Below are 15,222 nucleotides of genomic sequence, written 5' to 3' on the forward strand. Positions count from 1 at the left end.
CCAACCCTCAACCTAACTGTACTATGGTATGGAGTCCACAAAACCACATTTTTATTTATACAGCAAGACCATGATTTCTTGTTCCGAATGAATGCAATGCTGCTTTGTCTGCAAGAGCTGCAGTGACAACTGGCAGAGTGAAGAGCCGTGATATAAGTTGTACGGCAGCCAGGCGGCAACTTCTGGTTCTAAAAAGTGAAATTAATGCGTAAGTTCCATAAACTAGCATTCTTTCTAATGGCCCTCAGGGGGCGACTCATCTGGTTGCAGAAAGAAGTCAGATTGTATAGATTGTCTATGAGAAAATGAACCTTTTTCTCACTTGAATTATTACCTCAGTAAACATTGTAAACATGAGTTTATGGTCTCAATCGCTAGTATTAAGCTTTCTTCAATACAGCATGATGTTCAATTAGTAAATTAATTTCCCATTTAGAGTAAAATAGACCATAAAGCAGGGTATGCTTTAGGGAGTGGCTATCTTGTGATTGAAAGGTAACATTTGGTTGCCTAAAAATATCTTATCCGGTGTTGTGTCACTTCTGGTTCCAAAAAACAATATGGCGACAGCAAAATACCCAACTGGCAGTTTCTAAACCATAGTCCACACACCAATGGGTGAAGTTCTGGTGCACAGTAAAATCGGCAGTGTCAATTCAACACTTAAAGAGTCAATTTTAACACTAAGTCAGTGAACATATGGTCCTTATCTACAGAGTGTTAAAGTTACACTGAACATAGTGTTAAAATTTCAGAGTAAATTCAACTCAACTAATATTTTACACTACGTTACACTGAGAAGTGTAACTCAAATTTAACACTATGGTGTAAATAACACTTGTAGTGTTATTAACATTCGACACTTTGACACTAAGTGTTAATCAAAACTAACTCTTATTAAGTTACTCTACATGAGTGTTAGATCTACTTGACACTTAGTGTTGATTACGAAATAACTCCAAATACAGTGTTGATTTTTAACTGACTCTTGCCAGTGATAAATTATTTACTCCTGTATTCACTCCTTTTTAGTGTTATTCTTACCTAACACCTTATGTACAGAATAACAATAATAAGAGTTTTGCATTTACTATGTCCAGCTAACACAGTTTACCCAGTAAAACTCAAAATGTTTGCAGGGGAAAAACAACAAACACCATTATATCCATGTCTTAATAACAATTTATTTAAAATAATAACAATATACATTTTTTATAAGGTTTTGAGATGCAAGTGTAACTCCCATTCAGAACATCACAGTGCCATCACAGTGAGGAGTCAGTCAGACCTTTCGTCCGGTTGTATTCCTTGACAATACGGTCTCCACCAGGTTTCTTGGCCAACGCAGATTGAACCAACTGTAAAATGAGAGTAAACGACAGGAAAATATTCACTAAAAATGAAATGATTGACCGTAGATACACAGGATTATTTATTTTTTTAAAGGGGGCAGTCCCTAAAGGAAGCTCACAACAAACATTTTATCAACCTACCTGTCTGGCATCTTGATCTTCCTTCTGCCTTTTTATGCAAGGACTGTAATCCTCACCTAGGATGACTGTATCATCAGAGCCGAGCTGCAGGATATCTTCAGGAGTGAAAGGTCCACGACATCAATCAATGGACTGCCTGATGAACTTGCTCCTTGGGGATCTATGTGTAGTTCCGGAGAAAGAGGGAAGGGAGAAAACACCTACAATTTGTTGGTTTGTCAAAACCTTAAAGTGTAACTAAGTCTTAGTCAACAATCCATGAACTATGCTGAAAGAAATGGTTATCAAGATAGTACAATTTTACCAATGTCAAATCTGATAGTAAAAACACCAGCGTTGGGCTGCTGTGCTACTTCTTCAAAGACGTCTGCATCCACCTCTGTTCCCGTCTCATCATATACTCTGATCCCTTCAGTGACAGGTGGGATGGAGAACTTCATGAAAGCTTAAGAGAAAAAATACATATGAGATAACAAGAATAAGTAAGGGTGTAAACCCAGACTCTAAGTGATATATTTTGACTTTGCCACTAAATGTAGCTCGACAGAAGGTGAGACACTGAAATTATTTTCAACAAATAGCACAATGAGGTGCATCCTCAAAAGTTATGAACTGACACATCTACTTTCCTTTTGTTTTTACAATGGCATATGAATGATGACCTACCAGCATTCAAAAATTCATCCAAGCTCGGTTCGCTGATCTTGACATATTTCTGTTCGTTATAGATTCTTGTTTTAATCAACATGATGGTGTCTGTAAAACGACAAAATTAAACCGTATTATAATCTGTTACACAAAATACTTTGACAGTAACATCAGCTCCTGTTGGCATATAGTAGATTGGAAAACCATATTGTACCATTTGGGCTTTAAAAATCCCAATCAGCATTTGCCCAATTCCAAAGTAACTGGACTGTGTGGAGTCCCTATGGCATGCAGGCAGAAATCATTTTGACATGTGTGTAAACAAAGACCTCTGTTTGTATTAATTTATCGAAATGTTACCTACCATCACTGAACCATAGCACGGAATGGGGAAATCTGAAAAACAAAGTAGAGAAATTCCATGTACTTAAAAGGAATAAAGGTAAAACAATGTTTGTTAGCTTATATCCGGGAATGATACAATTTTACAAAATACTGTGTCACAACAAGACAGTGAGATTAGATAAGTGGCCCAATCAATGACTTATCTTTCTGATAATATCAGATCAGATTGCTCAATTAGGCTCATTAGGACACAATGCTGTGATGTTTCATCATTAGTTGTCTGTTAAATAAAGGTGAAACATTCCATCAGCCTTGTCCACATAAACAATAGTATTTTGTCCTTTTTTCTCCTGTGCATATTTTGGTTTCTACTTTTCCGTCTCTCTTCATCAGGCTACATGATTGTGACAGTTTGCACGCCATTAGCTTGTATATTTACATTAGGCAGAGAGCAGAAGCAATAGTAGTAGTTTTGAAGCATAATATACTGTGTCTATACTGTTAAATGCATAAGCAGTAACACAACTTACTCCTCTCTGTCAACAGGCTTCTGTCATCATGCCTTCACCCCACTGTGCTCTGTTAATTCATCTGTAAATATGACCTACTAGCTGGTGCTAGTGATGATAAAATGCACAACAACGTCAGAATGTGACGCTATTAGAAGCGTTAACGTGCTTCACTTATCAATACTACAGGCTTTATTCATTTAGGAAACCTAACCAATCAAAAACAAGACGGAGTCAGTAAATAGCATCACATGCAGTAACATTACGTTATCTTTATGTTACTGAGAAAACACGGTCAAGTTCAATTTAACACTGACAAGCTTTTGCCAAACACACATTAGAAAGGACTGACAGTAATTAGACAGCAATGTGAAGCTCACATTGCTTTGAAAAGTGCTTATTTAGTTTAACTTAAAAAAGCGATTATATGCAGTAAATAATTCACACTAGGTTGAAAGTTAATCCTAAGAACCTGCACACAACGTTAGGTTGTTCTGGATACTCTACCTAAAGAGTTGAACCCACTTCCCACACATGAAGTCTCTGCTATTTTAATGTCATCTATGGACATTCAAAATAATACAACACTATTCCTTCACATTGACCTCTCTTCCCACATTGTCGAGTTTCAAGTTAGCTTGTTAGCCTTCATTGGACATTGATGTTGTCGTCACATTTAAGCCGCTTTCACTCGGTCACGTTAGCCCTCTGCTATTCCGTATTTCAAGACACAAAAACTGCTCGACTAAAGTTCGCTTTAGTTATTCTAAAATGATGCTTCTGCTGAAATGTCAAAATGTGGTTTCATGAGTGATTTAGAGAAACTTGCCACAGTCATTCGATAGAGTAAAATGGCGCGGTGGTGAAACTGGTAGTCCGTTTGAAGGAGAAGGAGAAGGAGCTTACCAGAGTACAGAGTACTTTCAAGAGTACACTAGTCTTGTAACAGTGAACATTTTCATCAACACTGTGCGGCGTTTTACTCTTGCTGTTGTTGTAATAACACTGAAATAGTCAATGTACTTTTACACTGTCTATTTTACACTAACAATTTTAACTCTGAATATTTTCACCAACACTGGGGGATATATTGGTTGGAATTACTCTTGCTGTTGTTGTTATAACTCTGAAAGAGTCAATACACTTTGACAATGCATATTTAACACTGGGGAATTTACTGTATGACTGTCCATTACTTATATACAGTCTATGATAACAGCCTTGTATAAATGTATACATTTTCACTGGAGGTTAATAATACCTCATATCTTGAGAAGTAAAGATTTATAAAAAAGGAGCCCATTAACAGATTGTTCTCATGGTCAGGCTTGTTCAAAACCCTGTTTATCCTTCTTTATATCTAAACTGGTAGCTCTACAAAGTACTAGTAGTGGATTGTTTGAGAATTTTGGCATGGTTAGTTTTTTAGTAATTCAGGTTTTTAATAGCAGTGTTTGTTATAATAATGCTTTGTGTCATGGGCATTGTAACAGTTTTGACTACTGCTCAGAAAGTTGGACTCCACTTGAAGACTCAAAAGGCAGATGTAGTAATGTGAACACAGTTTTTACTTGTTTTTAAGTTGTAGGTCAATAGATCTCACACTTCAGAAAATGCTTCACGATGCAGTTCTGTGGATAAAACAAGTGAAGTGCTAGCCGTTACAGCTGTATCAATTTAATCTGTAGAGGACCTGCTAACAGTCAGCAACATGGGCCTCATTTAAATTTCTCATTTCAAGTGACTTCTGTCCGGAGAAATCAAGATGAGATTTAAGAAACTTTCATTTACACAAAGCCACATATGTTTGTCAGATCATACTTTTTTGCAATCTGTAGCTTTAGCTGCCATAATCACAAGGAGAGAGGAGACAGTCCATGAATGTATCCTGAAAACCAGACGGTGAGTGAATATTTCCACAGACTGCCTTCTGACACAGTTAATACTACGGGAGGAGTAAAGACTACGTATGCTTCTTGGAGAGACGGGATCATTCACACTTTTTCCTACATTTGGCTAGAATGCGTCTCAAACCACCTCTGGACGTGCACACATTTACACAAAGCTTTTTTGAAACCAAATAGCTATTCTATCCGCCCAAGACAAATGAAGTGACTGAGTATAAATTAGGTCATGAAGACAGTCGGAGAGATTCAAAGAGGCATATGATCGACTATGACCATGAAGTAGACCTTGAATTATGTTTATTTCACATTTTTTACACTCCACTACAGTCAACCAGATCCTTGTATTAGACAAAGGAAGCGTTAGTTCAGTCAGGAAGACAATACTCTCGTATGCTTAGTCTTGTAGTTTATTTCTCATACATCTGCCATTCTCTCCTCACGCATGCTCACTCATAATATCCCTGCTGTCATTGTTCGGGGCTGTCAATCATGATATCAGCTGTTTAGATCAGCCGGTCTCCTCAATCCAATAGCACAGCAACACTATTACATCGTTAGCCTATCATCTTGCTGCTGTCTCCTTTTAAATCTACCTTCAGTACGTTCACGCATCTCCGCCCAATCTTCCCAGATTCTTTAGCTTCATCAACTCATCATTCTGTCCACCTCATCAGCCACCACCACCAGTGGTGATAAACATTTATATTTCCTCATCTGACTTGTCTCTACTGATTGAAACACCTGAGGAGCCATCCTAAAGATATTCCACCAAGCACCTCACAATGATGAAAATGTTTTCTGTGACCTGGCATGGCCAAATAGTTCTTTAAAGTGTTACTGTTTAGTCTGTCCATTTTAAACCAGATTTCAAAGAACAAAGTTGTCAAAACAAAGTTATTTCACAAAACCTCAAGTATATTTTTAATTGAAAAGAAAGAAAGAAAAGATGTATTATAAAGAAATGTTTTATATATTCATACGTTTTTGAGTAGGCTAAGTGTTACATTAACGTAGTCTTAAATAGATTCAATCCTTCAGCTTGATCTTAATAAGTTATTTTAGCGGCAAAATATGAAACAATACCTCATAAAATGCTACTTATGCAGCACAATGTTATGTCTCATGGCACGGAATGAGGACATGAGTGACCGCAAACAAAAAATACACACACAATATCTAGAAAGCACATACCTGCATGCTCCTACACACACACACACATGTACACACACACACACACACACACACACACACACACACACACACACACTTAAAATTGCACAAAAGCTTGCACACAAAGACAAACATCTCAAGACTCACAAAAATAAGTTTGACATTTACGGTGTTGTTAAATCTTTTGGGGTGCAGACTCATTAAAGAGGATGAGCCTTCTGTCATGTGTCACTGACCACACAGCTTACACACACACACACACACACACACACACACACACACACACACACACACACACACACACACACACACACACACACACACACACACACACACCACTTAAAAGTCTTTTCATATTATTACCACAAGTGGTGAACTTTTAACCACTGAGATTATGTCCATACACACGCACAGTGATACAGCGTGGCACACATATTCATGCAGGTTGCAAAACTGGAGGGTCAAGACTAGTAACTGAACTCCTAAACACTAATATATTTACACAGAACATAATTTAAATGTTAAACAATGTAGAAAATGCTGTTTCTAACTTCAAATCAAAACATTATTTAGGGGAAAAAAATGTGGATTTAAAACTACCAGTGATTCCAAAGATGACAGTGAACATCTGTTTAACATTTAGCGGTACAACTTCCTGAACTGTCCCCCTTAAACAGGCCCTATTATGCTATTTTCCAGGTGCATATTTTTTAGCTCAAGTTACAGTTACAACATGTTTACATGCGTTAATGCTCATATTCCACCTTGTTTTTCTCATCCTGGCTGTCCTGCAGCACCTCTTCTCACCTTCTCTCTGAAATGCTCCGTTGTAGCGCTGGCTCCTCCCTCCAGAAAGTAAAGTCTGCTCTGATTGGTCAACTAGCCAGCTTTGTTGTGATTGGTCAACGTTTCACATTTAAAAAAACTCTTCTTCAGGAGCTTCGGCTCCGTCCCTCTCTTTTGTTGTTTGAGGGCGGGCCAAACTAGCCGGAAGGAGCTTTACATCACTTTCGTAACATTATGACCTCATAAAGTTACGGAAGTGAAGGAGAGAATTCAATCCAGCCGTTTCAGGCAGCTCAGGAGCAGTGATTCTGAGGGGGAGGGTAACTCCTTTTAGGGGTGGACTTCAGGCTTTACACTCTACGGACTTTTTACATAAAAAAATAAAATAAATATATAACACACTAAAGGAGAGGGAAAAAGTGGAAAAGCATAATAGGGCCACTTTAAAACAAAATTGGTCACATCAAGGACAATATAATCTATTAAAGTTCCACATGACTTTCTCTCACACAATGTTTGACTCCTCACTTGACTTCAGCAAATGCTGCATTAATAACTTAACTTTTCTTTAATCTCCCTTACAGAGGAGCTACCTCCTCTGCATGTATGGAGCAGTTTATAAAAATGGGGCAGTAAGTATGAATCAAACAGATGAAATGGATTTCTCTTACATTGCTTCTGTCCAACTGCATGGGAACTGTTATGGAGTTTTGTGATCATTTTTGTAAGTAAAAAATTGTAACTTTAAACAGTATATAGAAAAAAATGTAACACTAATGGAAGCTATAGACGCAAGGAAGAATGCAGCATTTATAAACAAAAATGCCATTCTGTCCAAGTTCCAGCATTAGCCTAATCTGCAGAGAAACTTCCTGAAGAGATGCCAGTTCAAACGGATAATGTAGGCAGGTTATTTGGTAAACATTTAAACATGTGGCCAGGAACTCTGACATACATTTGTTTGCAATTAGGCCAAACAAATGTAGGGCTATTTCAGGCCATGTTTATATGACTTAAAATAAGTTCACACAGTTGTCCACATTGAAAGCGTTGTCTCTCTGCGTGGGAATTTAATAGCAGATACAGTAAATGAAGATGCTGCTGACAGCAATAAGGTTACACAGGGTTTATGAGCTTGTAAAGATGGAAATAGAATCACTGGCTCAGCACAGATTTCATGTAGTGGTGTGTGTGTGTGTGTGTGTGTGTGTGTGTGTGTGTGTGTGTGTGTGTGTGTGTGTGTGTGTGTGTGTGTGTGTGTGTGTGTGTGTGTGTGTGTGTGTGTGTGTGTGTGTGTGTGTGTGTGTGTGTGTGTGTGAGAGAGTGATATTATTAGAAACACCATTAAAACAGCAGTGTCATCTTCAACACAGTCATGTGTCTGCGGAAAAAACCCACACATGTTGAGATCATCAAGAATGGAAGGAATAGAGAAATACTGTAAATGGTAAATGGACTGTACTTGTATAGCGCTTTTCTAGTCTTCCGACCACTCAAAGCGCTTTTACATTACTAATCATTCACCCATTCACACCCATTCATACACTGATGACAGGAGCTACCATGCAAGGTGCCACCTGACCATCAGGACCCTAACTAACATTCATACACATACATACACCGCAGGAACAGCCTGCGGGAGCAATTTGGGGTTAAGTGTCTTGCCCAAGGACACATCGACATGGACTGCCAGAGCCAGGGATCGCACCGCCGATCCTCTGATTGGGGGACGACCCTGCTCTCCACTGAGCCACTGTATTTACATAAAAAAAACTTTGACAGGGAAAAAAGGAAGAAACTTTAGGGAGAGCATCTTTATTAGTTGATTTTAATTATGATTGTTTTTTTCTTTGATTTATTTCCTTGTAGTATATATTTTAAATTATATTTGAAAAAAGGTTTCTGAAAAGGAAAAAAAGTTTTCAGAAAAACATATCTCTCAAAATATTTTTGTTAAAACTGCCTTTGTGTCTTTCTCCCTGTCTCTGACGCTTTACTTGGTAAAGCAATCTGCTCTTTTCACAGCCTCTTCTTCTAGGATTGGACTGAAAGATGTAAACACGCGAGAAGCTCAGCCCACTCACTTTGGTTTCTGAGGGCTGGCTCACAGCTGCTGTTGTGCTTTTGTTCTAAATTCACCACCTTTGTGTCTGTGTTTTAGCCGTGGCCACATGCTAACTGCTGTAACAGCTTTAATAACGGCCTTGATTCATAGGGAAATTTTTTGATGCACGGTGCAAAAGTCATGCAGTTTAACACCAAACTGTGGGTCCGGATGAGAAGTGAGTGAAACTGTGTTTAAAGAAATGAATAAAAGCACAACAAGTTAATCTTTTAAAGACAGTAGGTAATTTGTCCTTTAACAAGCAGCTTGTTTCCCAATACCCTAACGATACTGATCCATGAATGTTGTAGATTTTTGGTTACTATTATCAGTGAAAAAGCTCTGATAATCCCAGTGTACACTCCCTACTCAGATCCGTGGAGTATTAAGCAGCTATTATTAGTATTACCCAGGAGTTGGTGGAGACCAAAAGTGAGCTAAAGGAGATGAAAATTGGACTGACATTCATCAGGATGTAAAAAATAGGATTTCTTGGTTTCTATCTGTCTATGTGTTAAAATGCAACTGTTTACTAATAAGTAAACCAAAGTGGTCAAAAAAGCATTCATTTTAGGTTTAAGGCAGTTTAAGGTTCAAGTTTTCTGGAAAACTTTCAAAGTTTATCCAACAGATTGCAGCAGAATGAGTTGCTAAACCGAAGGAACCTTTTACTTCTTCTAGGGATATTTTGTCTACAATGTCAGTTTTAGTTCCCTTTTCATTTTTCCTCATTTTGAACAGTTCTTAAAAACATAGGAGGTAAATCATTGTATGGTATTTTTCTGTGGACCAAGCACATAGATGTCTAAGTTGCATATGAATACATTTCAACGTTTTGTTAGGACCTGCAACACACTGAGAAGTCGTCAGTGGTCGGCCATGAAAACAAAACTAGAGAACTGCCGATCCCGCAGTGAGACACTTTCGGGTCTCTGATCTCACAGTTGCGTTGTATCAGCTGTGATGCTTTTGTCATTATAATGCTCAGCATCACATTTGCCACAATGAAAATCCACATTTACGACCTCGCAGCGGTCAGCTTTACTGCAGATATTACATATAAACCCTGTTCATTAGAAAATTAATGAATTAGAGGGGTCAGAAGCTAGTAGGAAATCTCCTGTAAATATTCAAGAGGTTTGGGGTCACTTTGGAATAGAAATTAACGTTTGAGAACCAAATGTTTATTGGGAGGCGGGAGTCTATACATAGCTTTTAAATTAGGGAAAGCACATAAGTTTTGGATGTATTAATGTTTTCTTTTTCTGGTTAAGTCTAGTCAATTATGGCTGCTTGTGAGTATATTAGAGCAAAACACTGGATGATTTTTTTTGTGCAAGAAATTAAATGGCTTGTTACTGTTTGTCCTCTGGCACATACAATTAACTCACCATACCACTCTTTCTGCCACAGAGAATCTAACAGCTCCATCTTCATCAGTATGCTTATCCTGCGGGTGAGAGGAGTCTATCCCAGCTCATATTGGGCTAGAGGCATGGTACACCTAGACAGGTTGCTAGTTAATCATAGGGCTTAAACAGGGGCCAGTTGGGGTTGACAGTTGGAAGGTCAGTAGTTTGATTTCAGTCTCTGGATCTCTTGAATTTGCCCAAATCTCATGACCTCCCTATTTACCCAGGGCTGAGAGGATCAAATATTGTTAACACAGCCAACAACTATAGTTTATTTATAATTCTAATAATAGGCATTTTGAAAATTGTAAGATTCTATCCATACATGTGCACAGTTTCTGCTGAATATTGGAATTCATCCCAGGCCATGGGGTCAAAACAGTAGCAGGGCGGACTCTGAGATGTAAAGTCTCGTACCCGTTAATCACTTTGTACCGATCATCCAATCTAACTTGGTAATGGAATGTACCAAACTATTTTTGATGACTGTTTCTGTTTTGTTAAAGGAACATGTGAGCCATCAGTTAATCGTCATCCATCTGACAGTAGTACTACTTTCACGTAAATATACACAGAAGCTGTTGTACAGTCAACTCATTGAAGGTCTGTTGACTTTATTGCTTGATTTTTCCGTAACACACCGAATTGGTGAAAAAACACAAAGAAGGGGTTTCCCAACAGTAGCTACCACCATTTATATTATTGGTTTGGAGAACAATAGATAGAAACCTGTGGCCAAAGTAGAGTTTGCCACAATGATAGTGTATCAGACACCACAGTGAGGCTGTATATGACATGAGGCTGGCTTGTTGTTATAAGGGACTAAACTGTAGCGTTTACCGTCCAAAATAAACTGCAGACTCAATGTAACCAGGTCACTGAGATGCACGTTCAACACATTTGCCAGAGGACATCTAAGTACAGCTTCACAGAGCCGCTAGTGTAGCTACATGATCTTAACCTTTTATTAAAGGATCATAAAGAAAAAAAGAAACTTCATAAAACCATTAAACCAATGTTACAGTCTTCTCTTCTCTCCTTTCCTGCAACTTCTTTACTTCTCCTCTCTTCTTATGTCTTCCTTTTCTCATGTTTTTTACTTTTCTCTCTTCTGCAGTTTGCAACTGTCTGGTCCGATCGGAGAGTCTGACCACAACATGAACACAGGCGTCCATCTTTGCAGACAAAAATACCCCATGCAACCCTTCTGCAGCCACACCCTCGCGCAAATATAGTACAGACTACACAGGCGCTTGTGGGGAACTATACTGCTTTTAAACCAAAATATATGGAGTTACAATATCGACCTAAATCTTCTCAGAGATGTAACTCGATCAAGCATCTAGTTGTTTATAACCAAAGTATTGGAATGAAGATTCACAGACAATTCTCAAAAACAAAGCTCTCATACTGAAACCAAAAATATGTGATTGGTCGGGTTCAGGAGCGCCAATAAGCTATTAAGCAAAAATATTTCTTTGTTTTATTGACACCAGAGTGTTTTTTAACTGTTATGGTGCACAATATTGGAGCTTAACTTTACGGCTGGTTTTATCAGGCTGCTTGTTAAATATTATTGGTGAGCAGAATACCCCAAAACACTGACCAACACCCAAACAAGTCAGGGCCAACATGACCAGAGAACACAAGCCAGTGCATGGTGGTGCATGGCCTGAACATCATTCACAATAAGTTTTTTGGCGGTGCAACTTTCTGGTGGTGACACACATACACACCTCCCTATGGGACTGACTAAACCCTGCCAATCTGAATTCAAATACTGATGTAAGCTGCTCAGGATGTACCAAGAATCGGGACATGGTGAGTGGAATGAGCAGCCACATGGTCAATAATGGAATTCATATCCTCTCTTTTAGCGACTGACTTTGGGGGACTTATTGGTCAAATTCTGATCTTAGAAGAGGTTTTCGTGAAAAAATCTGAAAACTAAAGCCTACATGTCTCCTAGATCATTTTACACCTTGAATTATCATGCAATCTGTATCTTGAAACTGTATATGCATGAACAAAAGATGCATGTGCAGGTATAAATGACATGGGAATGCATTCAGATTGGAAAAAACACATTTTATTGACCAAACGAATATTACATAAGCCAGAAACAACACTATGAGTCTACAGCTATGCTTGCAGCTCTGTGAGACTGGTGAGAAAGAGCTGAAAACATGCTAATTAGGTCCAAACACAAACCACTGCGGAGGCTGATGTCATAAAAAAAAGTCATCCAGAAACCAAAATTTGAACTTAATATTAGAAACAACAACACTTTATCTTTTAAGCTGCAACCCTATGTAAATATTACATGTTGAGATTAGAGGGTGGTTTGCAGTACCCTTGAGAGCCGCTAAGGGTTGGTCTGCCTTGATGCAGCCATTAGCTAAAGCTCCTTGCTCTCAAAATATAGTGCAAAAACATAACTGGGTGGCAGACGCAGCAGTAACTGCTCACTGTTCAAAACATCACTGGTTACTCACAGTGACCTTCAAAAACAACAGCGACAGTCAACTATAAAGTGGGAGTTGGATATTCCCAGAAGTTTAAGTCATTCGTCAGAGTGGCACAGACAAAAACACTCACCCACCCAGCTGTCTGAGATCAATTCCTTTTTGATGGTGGTCCAGTTCTTCACATCAGATCATTAACGCAGAGCTTGCCTCCTCCTGGCTTGCATTCTCCTTTTGGGGCTCCTTTATTATTCCCGGCTTGACTTGGTGACTTGTCGACTGCTCACCATCCTCTCAGCATCATAGTAAAGCTTCTAATGGTTGTCAGTAACAGTTCTTTCTAAGACACTCAGCACATCTGAAACATTGGTCTATCAGGACTTGGACAAACTTCATAGATGTGGTCATGGGCAGAGGTCATATTGTGCAAGGAGTCTTGGATCAAGGACTTGCAACATTCTCTTGCTAAACCTGTTTTAACATGGTTGTACTCAGACCCCAGGGCTTATTGGGAGCCTGTTGGCCATGGCTATTGAGGAACAGACCAGTCATGAGATGAGCAACTTTCTGTTCTGGTCCAAAAAGAAACCTCTCTTCAGCTATGGTTTAACACATTTCACAAATACATATGCAAAAAATACTGCTCTGTCTGGCTTAGGTTTTACTGGATAAGATCTAATTCCTAAGATTGTGTCTGAGAGCTTTGTTGGTTGACTTTGTGTTATCATTTTGATGCTCTAAGTTACTACAAGGAACTTTTTAAATGTTTATAAAACAGTGACATCTTTATTCTGATGCCTCTCTGTGACATTCATAAGAGATTATTTGCTATTTCTATATAGTTATTCTTAATGAATGTCGCCGGGTCAGATTCCCCGCAAAATCAGATGAAACGAGTTCTGGCACTCAGGTCCACCAGAGATTTCTTCAACCAGTCTGCCGTTGACAGACCCAGATCTGGCATCGCTCCTGCTTTCAACCTGCAGTCAAAGCTCTGTTGGGAGGAGGAGAGCTCTGCGCCCGGCAGCAGCTGTGCTCCCCCTCCGGCAAGAAGCAGAGCTGCTTTGCTGGTCCTTGATGGGAGCTAGAACTGAAACCAAGCTGTTGGAGACCCAGGCTGTATTGCTGGTCCTGCTGGAGGGAAGGGAAACAGGGGTGAAGCAGAACCAGGACTGTGCAGGGCAGACTCGCGCAGACTAACTCTCAGACCTTGGTGCAGTAAAATGGGAGGTTTGGTAAAGGGACTCTGGTGCTCAGAAACTCAAACGTTTTTCTACCAACATCAACACAAATTAAAGTCATAGCTTTAAAATAACCATATTCTCAGAAAATAATATACATTTCATTTATTTCAACAAAAGAGAATGGATACTAGAATATTTACAAAGATAATAATTATTGCGGGGGTGTTGAAATTAAGTGAATTATGTGACTGTTGAGGTGTTCTTGATATTTGTTTCCACTCTGTGTCGGTTATCTTCACGTTTAAAAACCTTGCCTTGCTCCTGCAAAAACATCTCAGAGAGCAGAAACGCTCCACAGTTAATTGTTCACACAGACTCTCATAACATTTAATGAGACACACATACACAGAAAGTCTGAGATGATATCAGTGCTGTTACCCTCAGTGTAATCTGGTTAAATGTGTTTGTTTTGACCTCTGATTTTGGTTCCGTCTACTGGAGCATAATTAGCTGCTGGGTCTTGTCCCATTTTGATCTAACTCCACAAGTCTGCAGCAAATTTAACCGCAAATTGTCAGGAAGCAGGAGTGACTTAAATGTCTAAAAAAATAATGGTTGTGGTGGTCACTAATGAGTGAGGAACAAACTCTAAAAATGAATAATTGTCATTAAAAATAATAGTCACACTGCTTGCTAATGGGTGACATAAGTCTTTAAGGCAGCAGCCAAAGAAACCCGCACGATGGTCTTGATCCTCGCTAACAACAGAATAGATTTAACAATTGAAAAAAAGAAATGTTAGTGTTTCTGATAAAAGCAGCGGTGAAAGTAGGCCTGCACAGTCTGGTACTCCGAACCACTAAAAGATTCAGTGCCGCATACATGTACCACTGGGAAGAGGGGACAAAATCTCCCTGCCAAAACCTACATACAACATCCCATCATTCACGATCACATTTCGACAAGAAAACACATCTGCTACGTTTAGGTCAATATATTAGATAGCTCCGCCAAGGAGGTTATGTTTGTCTGTTTATGCACTATTTATTTTTCCCTTTCATTAGCATTGCGAGATAAGGCATTTTTTGTGCTGCACTCATGTGGTGTCTGAATATTTGGAAAAATTAGTTCCTGACTGGTAAAATTTATATCAATGTCCCTTGAAGTAAAAAAAAAAGAACTCAAAAAAACTACAGTGT

General features: G+C 38.8%; 1 protein-coding gene across 1 annotated transcript in view; it reads left to right on the top strand.

Annotated features, from left to right (window-relative positions):
• spp1 (secreted phosphoprotein 1) overlaps positions 1-15,222 on the top strand; it is a 34,396-nt gene that overhangs the window by 545 nt on the left and 18,629 nt on the right. The gene's annotated exons all lie outside the window — the stretch shown is intronic.

Source organism: Anoplopoma fimbria, chromosome 14 (assembly GCF_027596085.1).
Source record: "Anoplopoma fimbria isolate UVic2021 breed Golden Eagle Sablefish chromosome 14, Afim_UVic_2022, whole genome shotgun sequence".
Classification (NCBI taxonomy): domain Eukaryota; kingdom Metazoa; phylum Chordata; class Actinopteri; order Perciformes; family Anoplopomatidae; genus Anoplopoma; species Anoplopoma fimbria.